At 43.9% G+C, this 19,418-nt stretch overlaps 1 long non-coding RNA gene across 1 annotated transcript; it reads left to right on the top strand.

Annotated features, from left to right (window-relative positions):
- The first annotated feature begins 1,130 nt into the window (after positions 1-1,130).
- Positions 1,131-14,632, top strand: LOC116183623 (uncharacterized). The gene is made up of 2 exons (XR_004148285.2): positions 1,131-1,216; positions 14,468-14,632. It is a non-coding gene; the product is annotated as an uncharacterized LOC116183623 (long non-coding RNA).
- Positions 14,633-19,418: the final 4,786 nt, after the last annotated feature.

Here is a 19,418-nt window from a genome sequence, read left to right as displayed (position 1 = left end):
AGAAAGTAAGAGAGATACCTTGAATGGATCTTTATTTTTGCTGCCAGTGGTCCCAGGATGAAGGCAGGATCCTTATTTATACACCCATCTGGTTTCTACCACAGGATACAGCAGCTGACAGGTTTCCACCAGCAGGGTTAGAGTCTGTTAAAGCAGCATTTTCTCATGGAAAATGTACTCTGCCGGAACATTTTTGGCTAACTTTTGGCACGAACACGGAAGGCTCTGACAGCCGTGCTACGGTCACTTCATCCATTAACAGCACAGAGGCTCTGGAGGGGGCTGAAGACACAGCCCCTAGCTCTCCGTGGTGATGCAGAACGCGGGCTGCCCTGTCTGCAGCTCTGGCCACCCCAAATGCCTGCGGTGGGGAAAGCTCTGGGCGCTTGCAGCAGGTGGGGCTCGGCTGAGTGGTGATGGTTCCATCTGCCCACACGGGCCCTGCTCTGTATTCTGACTTTCAGCCTTGTTCTAATCCGATTGATGGAGTGGCCAGAGATGCTGACGGGATTAGAGCTCAGCAGAATGACGAAGCACTTGGGATTTGCCTTCGTGCAGATCCCTGCAGCACAGCAGAGGGAAATGGCTGCTGCTGATTTACAAGCTGCAAGAATGTTGCACTGAGGTGGAGTGTTTTCTCCACAGTCTGTAGCCACAGCTCGGCCTGGCATGTTTTTGACAGTGTCTAATGGTTGTGCGTGGTCTCAGGCACTGGGGTATCATTGTGGAGCTGGCGGGTGTTGGGCTCTGCTTCCCAGACGATCTGGCAGGTGCCAGTTCTGTGGGCACCTCTCTTCTCTCCCCCAGCCCCATGAGAACTGACAGAACTGCTCTTGGGGTGCCCAGCTCGAGGGGATGACGGTCTGGGCTCCTTGGCAGGTATGAATCACCCAGTGCTCACTGACTACTAGGTGGATTTGCACCATTTTTGAATTTCATTCATTGCACTTAAAAATACTCCAATTATTTTCCCCACATGCAAAAATTAAAAAAAAAAAATTAAAACAAAGCATTTCTACACGTCCTGATTGCTTTGTTTACAGGAACTGCGTCTCGAAACGCTCCAGGCTGAAGCACCGGTGCTGCTAATAGAGTAAATTGCAAGTACATCGCAGCAATCATCTCCGCCGCTTTCACAGGAGCCGAGCACTCCCTCTTGAGTAAGCCTCCGATTTTAAGCCCTGAAAGAGCAGCTTGACACCCTGTGACCTGCCTGGTAATGTTCCTAATCCACCTCTTTATAAATACACGCTCCCGGGGGGGCGGTGGGGCAGCGGGGGAGGATGGCAGCGCGGCAGGCAGCATCTCGCAGCCTCGCCTTGTGCTGTGCTTGCGGGAAGCTGATGAAGGTGGTCACAGGCTAAGTGGATTAAACCCGGGGAACGTCAGCTCAAAAATAGGAGCTGCAGCCTGACATAAAGATCTTGCGAAGTGAGAGGATTTGCTGGTGACCGGCGCCGGGCCCCCAGAGGAAGTGAGGGAGGGTCGGGTCTCGGAATTTCCTATGTTGGCTGTGGACACGATCTGGAGATGCCCGTGGGATTCTCAGGGTATGGCTCTGCCTGGCTCCGAGCCCTGCAGCTTACACGCATCCCTGCAAGATGCAGCTGGTGAAGCAAAATCAGAACAAGGTCCTCCGGGGGACTGGCTGCCACCCCAAACTTTTTATTCCTGCTTTTCTTCATGCAGAGAATGATGTTCTTCATGGCAGTGGCTGGTTTTGCCTTCTGTCTTGTGCAGTGAGAGGGCATCTCCAGGCTTTGCTGATCATAGCAATACCCAAGCTAATGACAGTTCTTGCTCCCCTATAATAGCTGACCCTTTTTAACTGCTTCTTTTGATTTCATCCAATTTATTTGCTTCACACAGAGTGGTGTTAAACCTGTCTTTAAAAGTAGTTTCCCTTGTAATCTGAAATATGTGTGGATTGACTGTTGGATAACTCAAATGCAGCTTCATGGTGTGTTGACCAAATAGTAAAAAAAAATAAACTCTTAGAAAAACTCCAAAAAAACTCTTTGGCTCAATATAATCATATTAATGATTTTAGGTTTGAAGCTACTTAGTAGGGAAGGTGGACAAATTAAAGCGTGATGTGAGGGGTAGTGACTCTTTGAAGCTCAATATTATTACAATAACAAGCATATCTTGCTTTTTATCATTTTCCTAGATTTAAGTACCCAAAGGAAGCCCTATTGGGTTTCACACACATAGGCTCTGCGCTAAAAAGTGGCAGCTCTGATCCCCCATCTGTCTTTTTAGGTTAGTTTGTCTCTTTGTCCTAATACTGCAGGAGTTAACAGCTTAGGGATGGAAACATGTCTGAAAGTCTCCAGGAAGATAATACTTGGGAAGACAGGTTTAAACTAAATAAGAAAGCAGATTTCATTGGCCTTCTTGGAAACAACCTGTCCAGAGACTTGTGATCCATTTCTAAATTTGGCCTTTGCATTTTCCACATACAGGAAGTGATGAAAACGGCAGCAGTAATCCCTGGTGAGTTTGGACACGCACATCAGAGAGTGAATGCCTTTGTTTGTTTAGGACTGCTGTAAGTTGGGTGTTGTAAACATGACTCATGACAAGTTTAATTAAGACAAAAAACATGGGAAATGTAGCAGAAGGTCATGCATCTTTCTTCACAGTTTTGGCAGCTGAAGATTTTGCTGAGATATTTGAATGTGCTGCACCAGCACAAATATGAATACAGGTTTTATACTGATTTTCTCTTTCCCAAAATTATTTTTACCCTTGTTTTGTGGATGGTGCTAAAACAGTCTGAATAGAAGAAACTGACCTAATGCATAAGCACATTAACTTGTGGCAAGCCAAACTGCAGCTGATGAAAATAAAAGATGTGGTGAACATATGATAAAACCCCTAGTCAATTTGGTCCTGCCCCAACAATGAAAAATTTACTCCTGGATGAATCTTACTAAATGTATTAGACCCTCAAATACACACCTGTCAATGCAGAACCTGCCTGTTTCTCAGATTTTCAAATACACATTTGGTGTTCAGATGAGCACACTTGCTGATGGAGCAAGAATTTGTTCCAAACTAAGCTTCATGTCTCTGCAGATGTTGTGTGGAGCTTCAGATTTTGGTTCAGACAAGTTTCTTCCTGAAACAGCTTATATGGAGAACAAGATAATCCTTATGAGTTGGGAGCTACAGGCACAGTGTTCTTGAAAAGATAGTGATGATACCCTTTTTTGCAGAGTGGATAACAAATTCAGATGGTGGGTGTTGACCTAAAGTTTTGTTCATGGAGGCACTTCTGGGAACTTCTGACCTATTCAAAAATCTCATGGTGCCCAGTCACCACATAGTGCTTAATGCCTTACAAATAACAACATATGTTGGGATGATCTGCCTTAACATTGTCTACTTGTAAGCTGAGCATCCAGTTAAGTTTGTCAGTTGCACTCTTCCTATTAAAAAAATGAGAAAAAGAGGCAGGAAGGAATATCTGAAAGGAATTAATCCCATGTCTGCAGTAGGTGCCTATTTCTAACCAGTGAAGCCAGACAAGGGAGCCCTGGTGATTAGCAGAAACTGCCAACCCAACTAACTTCATTAAATTAAATTAATCCCAGCCTCAGAGACAGGAGTACTTCTGCCAAAACACTCCTTCACATGCAGAACTTGTAAAAGCACGCTTCTTCAGGACTTTAGACAAGTTTTTACCCAATTTCAAAGGTCTATTATCAAATAAAATTCTCTTGAGGATTTTTGAGATCCAAGAAGAGTGGATTCATACTGGTGTGGGCAAAACCCTTTAGGCATGTGAAATAGATTAGCTGGGAAAGATTTAAAAATGTAAGATTTTTAGGTTAACACAGCCTCTCGATTTTCTTAGGAATTTTTTTCTCATGATTTTTTCTTATGAACTGGATTCTAAAGAAAATTTAACTCACAGGACTTGCAGAGTCTATGCCAGGATTCAGAAGTATTTTAAAATGCATCTATATGGAAATTTCCAAGTAATTACACAAATAATGCCAATATGTCTTTGAAAATCTACCCCCCAATATCTACCTTCTCATTCTCTTTAATATAAGTAGCAAAAAAACAAGTAATTTCAGATTGTCTGCTGTCATCCATGACTAAAACATGCCATTCACATAAAGCAAATATTTACATTTGAGTGAAGGTTTTGCATATCTTACTGTCCAAAATATATGTTTTAGATAACTCTGGTTATGTGTATGGATAGATTTATCAAAGGTCTCTCAATTAAATCCTTTCCCTTTCCCTTTCCCTTTCCCTTTCCCTTTCCCTTTCCCTTTCCCTTTCCCTTTCCCTTTCCCTTTCCCTTTCCCTTTCCCTTTCCCTGATTCTTGTATGAAGATGTTTTGCATTCATATTAAGTGTGTTTGCAGACCAGAAATGCATGCACAGTGTGAATTTCTGGAGAAACTAATGGTGGGCAATTTTACCATCATTTAGAAATCCTGAGTGCTCTGTTTTTCAGAGAGGAGCCTGGATAGGCCAGTTATTTACAGGGACAGAAAAACATTGCAGACATAGAAAATGAAGCCCCACTCTGTTGTGCAAAATTCCTGTAAAAGCATAAAGGCTCTGAAAATCAGCGTTGGGGAAAGGACCTTCCTCCGGGAGCAACACAGGCAGCAAAAGTGAATGCTCCCAGCCATTGCAAAATGAGGGTACATGTCAGTAATATCCTCCAGTCACCCCTGTTGCAAGCTGTTGCACTGGGAACACTGCAGTGGGATTAAACAATTCTCTGGAATGGATTAACCAAGGCATGGCTGCAGCCCTGTGCAGATCCCTCGGCTGGGTTGGTGTTCCTGCACTTTGTGCACCACGGCTCCACAGCAGCTCTTGCCAGGCAGGCTTTGCTCCCTGGACACAGCATTTCAGCATCCATGAGGATTTGTAGACCTGGGTGGTTTTGTCGAAGTCCTGTGTCCCTGTCTGGCTTGGGATATACGTCAGGAAGCTCAGAATCCTGCAGGGTCCTGTCCCAACAGCCTGGCTACAGCAAGTGAGCTGACCAGCACTGACTCATTAGCCTAATCAACCTGAGTGTCCTACTCATTCCTCTCAAAACTCCTGCAAAACCCAGAGTTAAAGGACAGAAGAGCCCTGTAATGAAAGGGGAAGTATCATATTTTACAACCAGATTTGAGAAAAATCCTATTGATAGATCTTCTGGGACCATAATGGCTTCTGAAACATATTTTGTCTTGAAAGCTGAACCAAGGATGCAAGTCAGAATGACACGACTTCTGTGGAATCTTCGTTTGCAAGAGGCAGAAGGGAGAAATTTGTATAATCAAAACAATAAAAAATTGTTCAAATACTAAGGCAAGAGGACAGAAGTAGATTTAGTTTCACTCTTTTATTTTTTAAAGTGACTATGTGTTGGGTTTCATTTCTTTGGTTGGTTGGTTGGGGTTTTTTTTCCAGTAGAATACGCCATTTAAGGATAAGAAGAAATTCTGGATGATCAAAAGAAGCAGAAACAGATTCCATTCTCAGTACCATTCTCAGATCAGAATGGTACCACCAATAGTTCTGGTCAGATTGGTGTGCTCTCCTGTGCATTTCATTCAAGTGTAATGGTAAAAACTAATGCAGAAAGGACTCTGAGGCTCAGCTGAGTCAGCTGAGGCAAAACTCCACTTTTAGATAAGGAAATTTTACCTGAATAAGAGCTCAACATAGACTATAACATCTGGTCATGAAATCCCCAGCTAAGCTGGTAAGAAACTAAAATCCATACAGACAAGTAAAATAGGATTTCCAACCTCCATGGTTATTCACATCCTACTAATGAGCTCTGGCATCCGTGGCAGAATTATTAGAGGGGTATTGATCTCCTGCAAAATTTGGTGTGTAATAGTGATTTGCAGACATATAGAGAATATTGAATCCTCCTCCCTTGTTATTTCCCAGTGGGCTGATCACTTGGGGAGTACTGGAAATGCAGATGGCATTTCCATTTCTCCTTTTCATCCATCAAGTGGTTATTTGATGGTCCATCCAATCAGTATGACTGGTTTTTTTTCTCCCTTTTCACAAAAAATATTATTGAATGTTGGTATTTGACACAGCCATATATTATAAAGCAAAGGTTTAATGAAGGGAACTGGTTATAAACAGGCCCTTGATCCTGAGTAGAATGAAAGCAATTTCTTTTTTGGTAGTTTTAAAAATAGCCAGTGCTGTTAAACATATTTGTATTTCAATACATATTTTTCCTGCTCTTTTAAATGTCACTGTCTCCTCTACTGAGAGTGTTACAACCTGCATCTGCAGGCAGGACTGTGTGGCAGCTTTCCAAGAAGAACAGTCGTGAGCACACCTGTACCACATTTCCCAGTGGGAGTTAGATGTGCTCTTACCAGTTGATGGCACGGTCAGCCAGAGCAGGGAGCAAACCCCAGAGCCCTATTTCAGATCCAGCATTTCTGCCTGACCCATCAGGATCAGAGCCTCCCAGGAGACTCCCTTGGGATCTCACACACATCTTAGAAGAAAAGTAAGTTGTGCTGTCCTCAGGGAAAACCACTGCTGTCTTTTGCTGAGGACTGCTCATGCCATTACAATCTGGAGCAGGGAACTGGATTCAGTGAGCTTGTGTTGTATGCCTGACCTCTTCCCCTTCTTTGGAAAAGCTACCCAAATTTGGCCAAGTAGTAAATGTCTATATAAAAAAAAAATCCACCCCTACATGATTCATGGAGACTTCTGACTCCAGAGCAGGGTTTCAGCAGTAAAGATGAAGCAGGAGACCACGTACTGGAGAAGAAAACAAGATATTGAATAGCTGCTCATTAATCAAGTGTTGGGAACAGAGTGAGAGGGGTACAGCAGTAAAATGTTGCAGGCAATTCTTACAATTAAAGGCTGTTTCAGGATGCAAATGTAGAGAGGGAGTGGGGGAGTGAAGTGATATTACACAAGCAACCTTAATTTACACATGCCTTACTTCTGGAGTGCTCAACTTGGCAATTCTGCTGCTGCTCTATGGGCACAAGAGTGTTGGTTTTTTTTTTTTTTCTATTGTACAGAGTGTTTTGCTGCCTTTCAGTTCCCTGTACTTCTCTGGCTTTAAAAGATGTGGAATATTTGTGACTGCCTTGTGCTGCGATGATGTGATTGCAGAGCTCTTTTCAGCTCAGTGGAAGAAATGAAAGGTTGGGCTCACTGTGAGCAGTTGCTAAGAAAGCAAGCAAGCAAGCCTATTTTAAGCTGCTCTACAGAAGCACATACTGCCTTGATTGGTTATTGATTCCAGTTTCATTACAGAGAAAGCACATTTTTAGCTACAAACATGGGCAGGCACATGTTGAGCTGCAAGTAGGAAAACTGTAAGACTCTGCTGCGGGCTGCACTGAGCCCAAGCAGCCAAAAAGTTGAGGACTCACATTTCCTACTCTAGCAAATGGCACCAGTCTTTTGAGAAAAGTTTTCTTGGCTCCTTCAGCTATATTGAGCTTGGGATTCAATTCAGCTGGGAGTCAGCTGTGACTTGGATCTTGAAGGCTGTCCCTAGACTGGCAGATGAAACAAAGCCTCAGACTGTTTTGAGCATTGGAGCGTGACTTCTATTCTGCAAAACTCTTGGACTGGTCCAGGGAGTGGTGGAGTCTGCACGAATTATTGCCCTCCCCAACAGTGCCGAGACATGCGAGCCTTTGAGAAGGTGCTACAGGCCCTTCTGTGCAGGATGGCTTTGGTGTCAGACAACATGCATGGGCATGTTCAGTGCTCTAGGAAGTGGTGGGTACACTCAAATGGAGAGAGGACTCTGTATATATGTAAACATGGGCAGCCATACTTGCCAGAAATACACAGCGAGGTAATGCCTTACAAATCTGTGTGGATTTCAGTAGGTGCATGAAGGGAGGAAACTTGTACATGCTGCCTCGGAGTGCATGGAAGGAAGAGATACTGGGGCTGCTTTTACCTCAGCTAAGCCAAAATAGAGGTTTGTGGCAATTCAGGATTAGCCAAGGGCAGGAAGAACTCGAGCATGGAACAGGAACAATCCTGAGGACACTGGGCTTTTGATATACCCTTTCTTCAGAGCTGTGCCAGTTCAGTCATTAGTTGAGAATAAATAACAACAAAGTACCTCCCTGAATCAATGTTTGTAAGAACAGAGCCCAAGGTCAGACACATTTAAAAAGGACACTTTTTCCCCTGAAGAAAGCCAGAGTCTGTGAAAATGAAAGACTTGGAAACTGTTAGCTATTTCCTGAAGGCTTTTCTCATTCCTTCTCATGCAAGTTAGCGTGTGCTTTGCCTGGATGGAAGTGGGTATTTCTTTTTTTTTTTTTCAGAAGTATTGGAGATATCTTATTTTCCTTTTGAAGGAAGGTTCCAGACCTTGCAATGATTCTCAGTTTCATGGCCTGAAAAACTGAAATGTGGTCATGTGTGTGGGCTGCAAAAGTCATCTGTTTGGGCCTGTTTTCAGAGGATGCTTGAGACAGAAACCCCATAACAATGAGAGAAGAGAAAGGAGTCCTCTCAGTGCCTGTTGGCACTGGACTGCTACTGACACAGTTGTTTCTGAAATTTCTGTACTGACCTGTGGATCTGAATGATTATCCATCCAAATTCTGATAATCCATTTGTCATCAGCAGGACTCTGGCCAAAGTCTGCAGTGACAGCTGTCTGGCCTGAGGACCCAGGTTTTCCTTTTAAGGTTGGCCGGAGAAAGGGCAGGTTATTGCTAGAAATTTTTCCTATTTGGGGCTGGGTTATGGTCTAAATGCACATCTTGATTCATATTTCACCAGTGTAAGCCAGCATCATCTCTCATTAAAGTTTCCTTAATATATTTGACCAGTTGATAAATCTTCCTCTTTGGTTCAATGAATATTAATCATGTATATAAAATCAAACTATTTCAAAATGAGAGATTTGGAGCCATTCTCCCCAGCCACAGCACACAGCTCTGTAATGACCAATGGCGACTTCAGAGACATGTCAAGCCTCTGCTCTCACTCAACTCAAAAGTTTGAGCCTGGACTTCTCCCACACTCTTTGTTGGGTCCCAAGCAAAGGAGTATCTTTTCTTCGTCTAGCCTTGTGGTTTCAGTCCAACCAGCTGCATTTTGATGACTGTCTCTGTTTCTCAGTCAGGACTTGAGCCTGGCCTCCCAGGTGGCAGGCTAGTTTGGAGCTCTGTTGTTTGGTGCTGTTCCCCAGGATAGTAGATTTGGTTTGGAGAAAGCTGGTTGAAGTGACTGAAGCAGAGCTAGGAGCTGAGAAGTATTGCTGGATTCCAGGACCTCTGCACTTTCCTAGTCCTCGGAAGGGCAAGGAATGAACCTGGCGTTCTCAGCTCCCCTCAGGCCTTGCATGGGGGTTGCCTGATTTCTGGTCTGAGGACTGACAATTCTCTAGGGAGCAGAGGGATGAGGAAGAGCAGGGGATTGCCTTGCTAGCATGGACATGGGGACTTGTTTCTTGGTGTCTGGCCTTGGCACTATGATAGTTAATTCTGTGCTCAAACACATCTGTGTTCTGGAGTCTTCTTTCCCTTGAAGAAGTAAGAGGATAGATTTTATATCAGGAATATGAAGCTGTTTGGTAATGAGATGGAACAACTTGCTTGCACCATGCTGATCACTATAAATAAAGGAATTCAGACCATTGTTTTTGTTTTGAATGTACCATAACTTTGACTTCTAGAAATGCTTAATTTATGAGGAAGACAGGATAAAATGTAACACCTCATGTTTCTCAATACTTTACTAGCAGAAAATAAATTTCCAAAAGTAAGCCAAGACCACATCAAAATCATATCAAACCATGTCCATTTCTGCTTAATGATGCATCTTTGTATAGATCAGTTAGCACAAACACTTGTTCATTCATCCTTTTGCTAACCACTCAACCAGAAAAATATAACTGACATTTAAATGGTGCAGGAAGAGAGACAGGCAGGTTATCCAGGCTGAAGATAGAGCCAGTAATTTCACAGTGTAACATGAAGGCTCTCAAACACTACATGAATTAATTGAGGCTGAACTAGAAGACATGGATTTTACTAAGGTTAATAACAGCTGACAGCTTGACCTATTACTGCAGCTTACTGTACCAGCATCAGTCCCAGGCTCTGCTTGTCTTCTTTCTCTGTCTAAGGATGGTGATGAGAGAGTTGAGTGCCCATGGATAAAAGTCAGGGGAGAATGCCAACAAGGCAGGTATCCTGGTGAGAGTCTCTTACAGACCACCCGACAAGGGTAAAGAGGCAGGTGAAATATTCTGTAAGCAGTGGGGGTAAGTCTCACAATCTCTGGCCTTCATTCTTGTGGAGTACTTAAACTTATCAGACATCTGCTGGAAATACAGCACAGCATACAGAAAACAGTCCAGGAGGTTCCTGGAGTATGTGGAAGATAACTTGGTGACAAAACTGGTGAGGGAGCCAGCAAGGAGAGCTGTCCCTCTGGACCTGCCCTTTGTGAACTGGGAAGGGCTGGTGGGTGATGTGATGGTCACTGTGAGGCAGCCTGGGAAACAGTGACCATGAAATAACCAAAGTTTTTGTTCTTGGGAAAGTAAGGAAGGTGGTCAGCAGAACTGCAACACTGGACTTCTGGAGGGCTGGCTTTGGCCTGTTTAGGACACTGGTTGAGAGAGTACTTTGGGAGGCAGTCCTGAAGGGAAAAAGGGTCCAGGAAGGCTGGACATTCTTCAAGAAGAAAATCGTAAAAGTGGAGAAGCAGGTTGTCCCCATATGCTGAAAAATGAGTCAGTGGGGAAGAAGAAGCTTGGATGAACAGAGAGCTTTGGCTGAAACTCAGGAAAAAATGGGGAGTTTATGACCTTTGGAAGAAGGGGCAGGCAATTCAGGAGGAGTATGAGGCTGTTGTGAGGTTATGCAGGGAGAAAATTAGAAGGGCTAAAACCAAGCTAGAACTTGTTCTGGCTACTGACATAAAAGCAATAAAAATGTTTTTGTCAATTAATCAGCAACACAAGGAAGTCTAAGGACAATCTCCATTCTCATGGAGGATGGCTCATGGCTTGGACAGGTGCACTGTTTGCTGGGTAAAAAACTGGTTGGATGACTGGACCCAGAGAGTGGTGGATAGAGTTAAATCCAGCTGATGGCTGGTCACAAGTGGTGTCCCCAGGGCTCAGTTTTGGAGCCAGTCCTGTTTACTTTCTTTATCAAGAACCCGGGTGAGTGGATTGAGTTCACCCTCAGTCAATTTTCACAGGACACCAAGTTGTGTGAGAGTGTTGATTTGCTGAAGGGCAGGAAGGCTCTGCAGAGGGATCTGGGTGAGCTGGACCAATGGGCCTAGGCCATTTGTATGAAGTACAGCAAGCTGGAGTGCCAGGTCCTGTCCTTGGGGCACAACAACCCCATGCAGTGCTACAGGCTGGGGACAGAGTGGCTGGAAGGCTGCCCTTTGGAAAAGGATCTGGGGGTGCTGGTCAACAGCAGCTGAACATGAACCAGCTGTGCCCAGGTGGCCAAGAGGACCAATGACATCCTGGCCTGCATCAGCAGTGGTGTGGCCAGTAGGACTCAGGCAGTGATCATCCCCTGTACTCGGCACTTGTGAAGCCACACCTCAACCCTTGGTCCTGTTCTGGGCCCCTCACTGCAAAACAGACAATGAGGTGTTGGAGCAAGTCCAGAGAATGGTTGGAGCACACGTCTTATGAGAAGCGTTGAGGAAGCTAGGATAGTTTAGCCTGGAGAAAAGGAGGCTTATGGGGGACCTTATCACTCTCTATGACTATCTGAGGTTGTAGAAAAGGAGACGTTCTCTTCTCTCAAGTAACAAGTGGTGGAAGAGGTAACAGCCTCAAGGTGTGTCAGGCAAGATTTATATTGGATACTAGGAAAAATGATTCACTGAGAGGATTATCAAACACTGGAAAAGCTGTGCAAGGAAGTGGTGGAGTCCCTATTCCTGGATGTATTTAAAGAACATGGAGGATGTGGCACTTAGGGACATGGTTGTTGTTGGCCTTGGTAGTGTTGGGGTAATGTTTGAGCTCAATGGCATTTTCCTACCTAAATGATTCTATGATTCTGAATATCCAATGCTGGATTTAGCCTCTGTACAGAGTTGGGAAGTACCATCAATTGAATGTTGCTGCCCAGCTCTGATCCCCAGTGCTGGGTGTACCCAGGCACATGGTTGGGACATCTCCACCTGGCTCCCCTGGGTCCCTCACCCATGCTCTTGGAAGCACAGTGCTCGTGCTGATGGTGGAGTTAATGGGGCGTGAGTGAATATTGAGGTTTGTCATGTGGATATTATAGCTTATGAATATGTTTGCCAGCTGCTTCTATGACCTGGAGTTAGACTCTGTCTACAGGGGTCCATTAGGAGACTTTTCATGCTGTATTTATTCTTGGAGAAAAGACATTGAAACAACATGACCCGAAACAGACTAGCAAATCTGAAAACTATGGAGTAAATTACCACAGGGAAAAAGCTCTCTCTGCTCAGTGGCTGCCTGGTAATGATGCTTTCTTGCTCTTCTGTTTGTTCTGACCTAGTGTCTGTTTGCAAGCAGCATAAGGCCAGTGGCAAAAGTACCTCTCACAAGAACCAACAGGCTTCAGGTGTGGATTTCACAGTAGTTATTGCTGTCTGTTATCACCATGCAGCTTAATGAGGCACAAGCCAGAGCAGCTTGAAGTCTCAGGTGATTTGTATTTGCAATGCATTTTGAAGGCCATGTCTTGACCTCTGGGTGAGGGTTGAAGGCACACACCAACCCTGCCAGGTGGAACCTGAAAAGTGATCCTTATAATTGCTGTCTCTATAGAAGTCACCAGACTGAACCAGACTGACAGAGTGGAGAGGAAAGGGTAGGAAGGTACAGGCTGAGGGCAATGCTCACATGGACACCATTTCTCTTCAGTACCAGGGTTGGGCCTCTTTATCTAGGACAGTACGTGCACCAGGAGAGCCATGCAGAAGAGTCAGACCTCCAAAGCTGAAGAAGAGAAAAGGATTTTGTCATGAAACAGACCTAAGCATAGTCATGTGTGGCTGGTAATATGTGGAAGATGCTGATGCTGGGAATCTTGTCTATCTAGGTTGTAGTTTCCAAAACACAATTGCAGTTAAAATGTTCAGCAGTGGTGTTGCAAAGGTGCGGAAGGCTGAGGTACTATGTGTAGGATTCATTGTGCCACTCACTGGCAATCCAGTGAGTGAGTCTGAGGTTCTCCTTACCATCCATGGAAAGCAAGGTTCATTTATCTGATCTTACCTTAGGATGTGATGGCTTTCTCTATGGAAGTACCTCTTTCTCCTTCTCAATTAGAAAAATATCCTGGAAACATCTCGCTCTGACCTGTACGTGTTTCCTATAAATGTCTAAGTGGGACCAGATGGTTCCTACCACCCATGTAGAAAGGAAACCACCAATTTGAGCTACAAATAGGAACAATGGCTGCTGGTCCTTGGCTTGTTCTGTTGATCCTGCCATGGAGCTGGTCTTGGCTTTCCAAATTGTAGCAGAAGTGCAACTGGCAACAACTCAGTGATTTTTCTTTACTACTTGACACCAGGTTGTGCTAAGCAAAAACTGCTGATGTTAAGGATATTCTGTGTGCCTTGTACAGGTATTTTTCACTCTTGAAGACTGGTAGGCAGAAGTTTGATCCCTCTCCTAGAATTATTTGCTTCCTCTGTTGTACACAAAATTGAGTTGGCTTGCTTCTGTTTGAGTCTGCACAATGTTAGAATACAAGGCTAGCAGTGCAGATCTCGGTGCTTTTGCTGTCCTGCCTCCTTTCCCATTAGTTTCAGCAATATTTCAGCTCCATGCTTGTGCCTGCATGCTCACTCTGATCTGGGATTCCTGCCAGCTGCTACAGCCGTGTCCTAATGCCAGCTGGGATGTGTAGGTGCAGTGATAGGATGATGCTCAAAGTACTGGACATTTATTTTTTGACATTTTGCAGAAGATGAAAGCAACTTCTCGGTGATCCCTCAGCCTCTTCAGGAGCTTAATGTTAATGGGCTTACCCCAAAGGCAAAGATCTTTTCCATCTCCCATTTTCTTGGATTTTGGGATCTCATGGATTTCTGTGAGATGTGTGGGCATTTGGCACTTCAGATTAACAAGCTCTGTTCCTGCCAAAGCAGATATTTGCTGGCACACAGTGTGTCCACATGGGAAGAACTGCTTCCAGAAATCATGCTCTCAGAAGCTTCAACCCTGTGCTGGGAGTTCCTGTGACTGGATCAGGCTTTGCATTCATTTATGGGCTAGAAGAATAGTTGATTTTAGTCAGATCCTCTATGAGCATGAAGAAAAACAAAGCTGAACATCTCCTCCCAATGTTACCAACTGGTCCTATTGTACAGTGGTTTTGTCAGCAAGTTATTTAAGATCTTAATCCCTTTCAGCTATTAGGGGGAACTCTGAGGTAGAGTGAGACTGGAAAGAGAAGTGATTTTCATTTGGATTTTCTTTTTATTTTTTCTCTAGTGCTGTAACCTGATGAAGAGGCAATGGCATTTCACAATGTGTACTCCATTCACTGCTACCTGCTTAAAATGTGGAAGGTGGAGGAGTAAGAAGAAAAGACTCCTTTAAATCTGTAGAAGAACTCTGGTGCCTGTAAGGGCTATTTAAAGAAGTGAAACCACTTTATCTTGTTAATCTATTTTTGCATTGTAATTTATGCTGCCATTCACAAAGTGTCAGAAAGCTATTGTAAACCCTTGTATAAACCCACCCTGTAGACTTGAGGGGCTTGAGTTCCTGGCTCTGCCAGCCCTAGAATATTGGTGATAGGATAATAGCAAGTTTCACTCTTAGAAGTTTTTTTGGAGGGGTTAATGCACAAGAGGAAGAATGTTAATGATTCGCAAAAGACCACCTACTTAGCTGCTAGCAATAGGCAATCTCTAGCGTGTGCATCCTGGTAGAGGTGAATTCTGAAAAGAGATGTGAAATACAAGCTAGGAGCTTTTGCAAATGATTTTTGCAAGGCACTCCATGAAATGCTACATCAGTGAGATATCTGAGAAGAAAGCCCAGGCTGGGAAATTGCTGCAGAGCTGCAGCTGGAGGAAAGTTACCATTTCTTTGGGCATTGCCACTCATGAGAAGGAAAGCCAGTTGGACAGTTCAGGAGGATAATGTGCTGGGAGCAACACGGGAATAGACAGAATAATGACATAAAGGAAAGATGCTTGAGGACAGGCTCTGTCTCAGCTAACACTAAACATTTAGTCATCTAGGCTCTCTTTGTGGTCAGCAGAGCATGGCACTTTGAAGCCATGATTCATCTGACCTATTTTGGGCACTACCCCACCTAGGATGAGGTGAATTGCACTTTATCCATTCCTGTTTCTTCCTCTTGGTACTGAGAGAGCTTCAGGCACATAGCCTAGATACAGACATCTGTATTTTAGACACGTCAGGGGAGGTGAGACAAATCCTCCTTTGCACATGGAGTAGGACTGTGAGAAAGGATGTGGATGGCCACATGGCACCCTGTGAATCTGGGACTGCATCCAGCCACCCTCTGCCCTTGTCTTCAGGAGAGATGAGGAACCAGAAAGGGAGGATGGAAACCAAAAAAGGAAGAGAGAGGAAAGAGAACGGGGAGCTCTGTTTCAGCTATGTTGTTTCAGCTCTCATTTAATGCTCCTGCAAGGAATATGAGAGATGTAGGCTGAGGAGAATAACACAATAAATTAGAAATGAGAAAATGTGTGTTACAAGTTTTGCTAAGATGTGAAAGTCTTCATGAACAACTAACATTATTATAACTATCAACTAAAAAAGGAACAGTGACATTTTATTATTATAATTTTGATCTAAAATTGCATTCCAAAATCTTTATGGACTATCTTAAACTTGCTGAAATGTATATTTTGTGCTAAAAATTGGGTTTTACATGAGTGGAAAAAAAGAAAGCTTTTGTGATGACTGCAGCACAAATTTCTGTGAATGGCTTTTTAAGCTGCATTGCCAGAAATGTCATGAATCTGCTCAGAACTCCAAGGAAGGGAAGTGGTTTGAAATTCCTAACACTGCTCTTTCAGCCAGAATAGCCATTTTGGGTGTACTTCACATGAAGCATGGCTTCAGGGCTTGATATGTCTCCATGCTGGGCCCTGTATTGTGCCAAGGAACTTCTCAGTGTTTAACAAATAATAATAGATATAGGCTGTGTAAGCATATGTGAATCTTCATGTTATAATTTCACGTGTAGGAAAATGATCTCATAGGCACATAGGAAATAGAGCAGATGGTAAAATGTGTGTTGGACTACACTCAGGCTGGAGACTAAGTCTCCTAGACAATAAAAGCACAAATGCTGGATGGTCCCCTCCAGCCATGCACACTAAGTACTGCCTTGTGAACTGAGAGGGGGGAGCACAGATCAAAACAGATTAAGAGGTCACCTTTGATCTGTTGTTTTCTCCTATTACTGCAAGTTGCAGCGCTGTGATCTGTCATTCCCTGTGTGGATATTCAAAGGTGTGTGTGCATGGACAGCCCTCAGCTGGGTTACTGGGAGATTAGTACCCAGCTGCATTATTCCAGTTTTGAACATGTGCAATTCCACCCATTTCAGAGGTATTTCACCTGCAGTGAAACAGTCTCACGAAGGTGGTTCTTAATGAAGTCTTATAGCTTAACCCTGATTTTTCCTCCAGAGATCATCCTTGCTGGATATAGATGACTCCTAGTGCACACTCCTGTTTCAAGGCATGAGTTTTTCTCAGAGACTAGGGCCAAGCTGCAGCCCTGAGCAATAACAAGGGAAGCTGAGAAAATCGGGAATAACCATGAACTGTCTGAGTTCAAAATTTCTGCTGGAAGAGGAAAACTGAGAAATGGGGCCATGCCAGACTGCAAGGAAGTTTTCCTCTGTATACTAGCAAAACAGATACCAGCAGAGCACTGTAAAAGCAAACTACAGCAAAAAAAGCCTCTTCCCAACAGATTTCTCACCAGAAAGTTTGTAGGTAAACAAAAGCTGCACATGCCAGGTCTGTTATAAAAGTATGCTAAGCAGGAATATTTCTTCAATTTTATCAGTGTAAACATTCTGAGTGCAGATCTGGCCAGTTAGTAGCCCCTGATTGATGTACAATATTAGATTCCTGCCTGTGTCAGGAGAAAAATTACCTTTTGCTGTCATGTCAGAATTTTTTCCTTCTTTCTCTTTGCTACAGGATGCCTGATGGGCTATTCTGGAGCATCAAATACAAATCATTACAGTGCTCTATTGGATAAACTTCTCTATGTTGGGTAGATCATGTGCTTCAGAGACCAAATCAGCTCAGCTCACATTTATCCACTGGCAATTTCCATTCAATGGCAGTGGCTTTGGCACAGTAATCCAGGATTTCATGGCAGAATTCAAGAAAATTTTGCCACAAAACTGGAGGAAATATGATTTGAAAATAGAAGGATGGGCAGTGAAAATTTTGTATTGGGATGTTGAGATATCAATGCTGAGATGCATTGGAGTAATAATATCTACGATTTGGGTTTGGAGGTTTTTTGTTTGTTTGTTTGCTGGGTTTTGCCCATTTGGTGTTTTTTTTTTTTTTTTTTTTTTTTTTTTTTTTTTTTCTTTTTCTTTTTTATGAACAGTTAATCTGTTAGTAGGCTATTAAGTTAGTTCAAAGCACTGAACCCCGAAGTTCCCTCAGTGTCTAGATCCTCTCTTTTCCATTCACCTTAGTGTGTATCTTAGGGAAATATCTTTGCATCTCTCTTCTCAAAAGTAATCCAGAGCTAAATGTGTCTGCTTACATGATTATTTATTCATTCATATCACAACTGGCACCCAGAGTCCATGGAGGAGCACTGGAGTTAGAAACTGCAACCTGCTTTGAAGTAAGTCACCCAGAGGCTTTAACTGGTGGAGGTCAGTGGGGGATAGGGACAGAGGAAGGAGGTGGGTCTTGAGAAAGTGCTGTGTTGAGAAGAAACTGTGTTTGTGATCTCTATAACTTGCCTTCTTGACAACTGGAGGGGGATTTTCCTAATAGAAAACCTGTGAGCTATATGAGGAGGGTAATCCACTTGACCCTTGCCCTCTCCTAAGCCTTTAAGTCATCATAACATTTCATTTCTTACCAGTTGCAGGACAACTTCTCAGGATTCATTTTGATTGCAATGTGAAACCAGCATTGTTTAGCCAGGAGGGAGACCAGAGCAGGGGTGTCAGAGCAGGGTACGTGAGCAGGGACATAGCAATCCTATTTGAAGAGGGTGAGATCTGGTGGCAGCGAGGAAGATAAACAGGGTGTGTTTGTGCAAGTGACCTTATTTATTTCAGCATCCTGAGGAGGGACCAAATGTACTGCATTGAAGGAAGTCAGTCCACACACATATGGGAGCGGGTCCAGCACTACGTGGCTGGCACAAGCCCAGGCGCTGCTTTGCAGGGTGACAGCTTGGGGTTCTCAGGGCAGCTGCTGTCCTCAGCACTGGCTTTTGAGAGCTCTGTGCATTGCAGGCTGTGCTGAAATGGGCAGGGTGCTTATTCAGAGCTGGCGAGAAGGGCATTCTGCTCTTCTGCCCCTCAACCCTGTGGCAGGCACCAGCAGTGGGGGAGAACACACAGCCCCCATGGCACTGAATGGACCCTCAAGCAACTGATTCAAAATTGTAATTTGTGACTTCAGCATTTGGCCACTGAATGGCTCATGGACCAATCCTGACATTATTTCTTTTTAATACTGTATTTGTTATCCTCTGAATATTTTGGGTGGGTAATTATCCAGTGTGTGTATGCTGTGCAATAGCGTGTATTGCAGACCCAGGAATATTTGCTTTGGCTTTTCTTCCTGGTTAGTTAGGGTGTGCGGTTTCTGGCCTAGATCTCATGGCATTGTTTCTGACTACGTAAATGAAATTTTTATACAAGAGAATAATGAATACAGACCAGAGAATAAGGCACATCCTGTGGCAATTTCACAAAGGCAATTTTTCCTGCTAAAACCCTTAAGGGGCTCAGCAGTTGTGATTATTTACACATGTACTTAATGGCTGTCCACATATGACTGATACAGGATAACAGACACCTAGTAACCAGAGGCAGCTGTGTTTGGTGGGTGCCTTGAATCATCCCTGGTTTGTCTGTTTTCTTTCCCTCTCCCCCTTCCTGTTTGACTATAGAGGCACTTCTAAGGATGAGGAAGAAAACCTTCATTTAAAACCGCATGAAACCGAAGGCTGGGTGTAACCAGCTTCAAATCCAGACAAGAGTCAGCGTGTAACTTCATGTGTAAATGTTTTCGTCATCCAGCATATCATATGGATGGGGTGGCCTTTTAAAACACACAGAGAATTGCTGCCACACATGCAGCAATGTGTGCACACATGCACACACCCCTTGGTGTACACAGACTTTACACTGCACCCAGTTTGGCTGTGGTGCCAGCAGCAGCCCAGCTGTGGTGAA

The sequence above is a fragment of the Lonchura striata genome, chromosome 2 (genome assembly GCF_046129695.1).
Source record: "Lonchura striata isolate bLonStr1 chromosome 2, bLonStr1.mat, whole genome shotgun sequence".
NCBI lineage: Eukaryota > Metazoa > Chordata > Aves > Passeriformes > Estrildidae > Lonchura > Lonchura striata.
The sequence above is the reverse complement of the archived record's forward strand: the minus strand, read 5'-3'. Positions and strand labels throughout refer to the sequence as shown.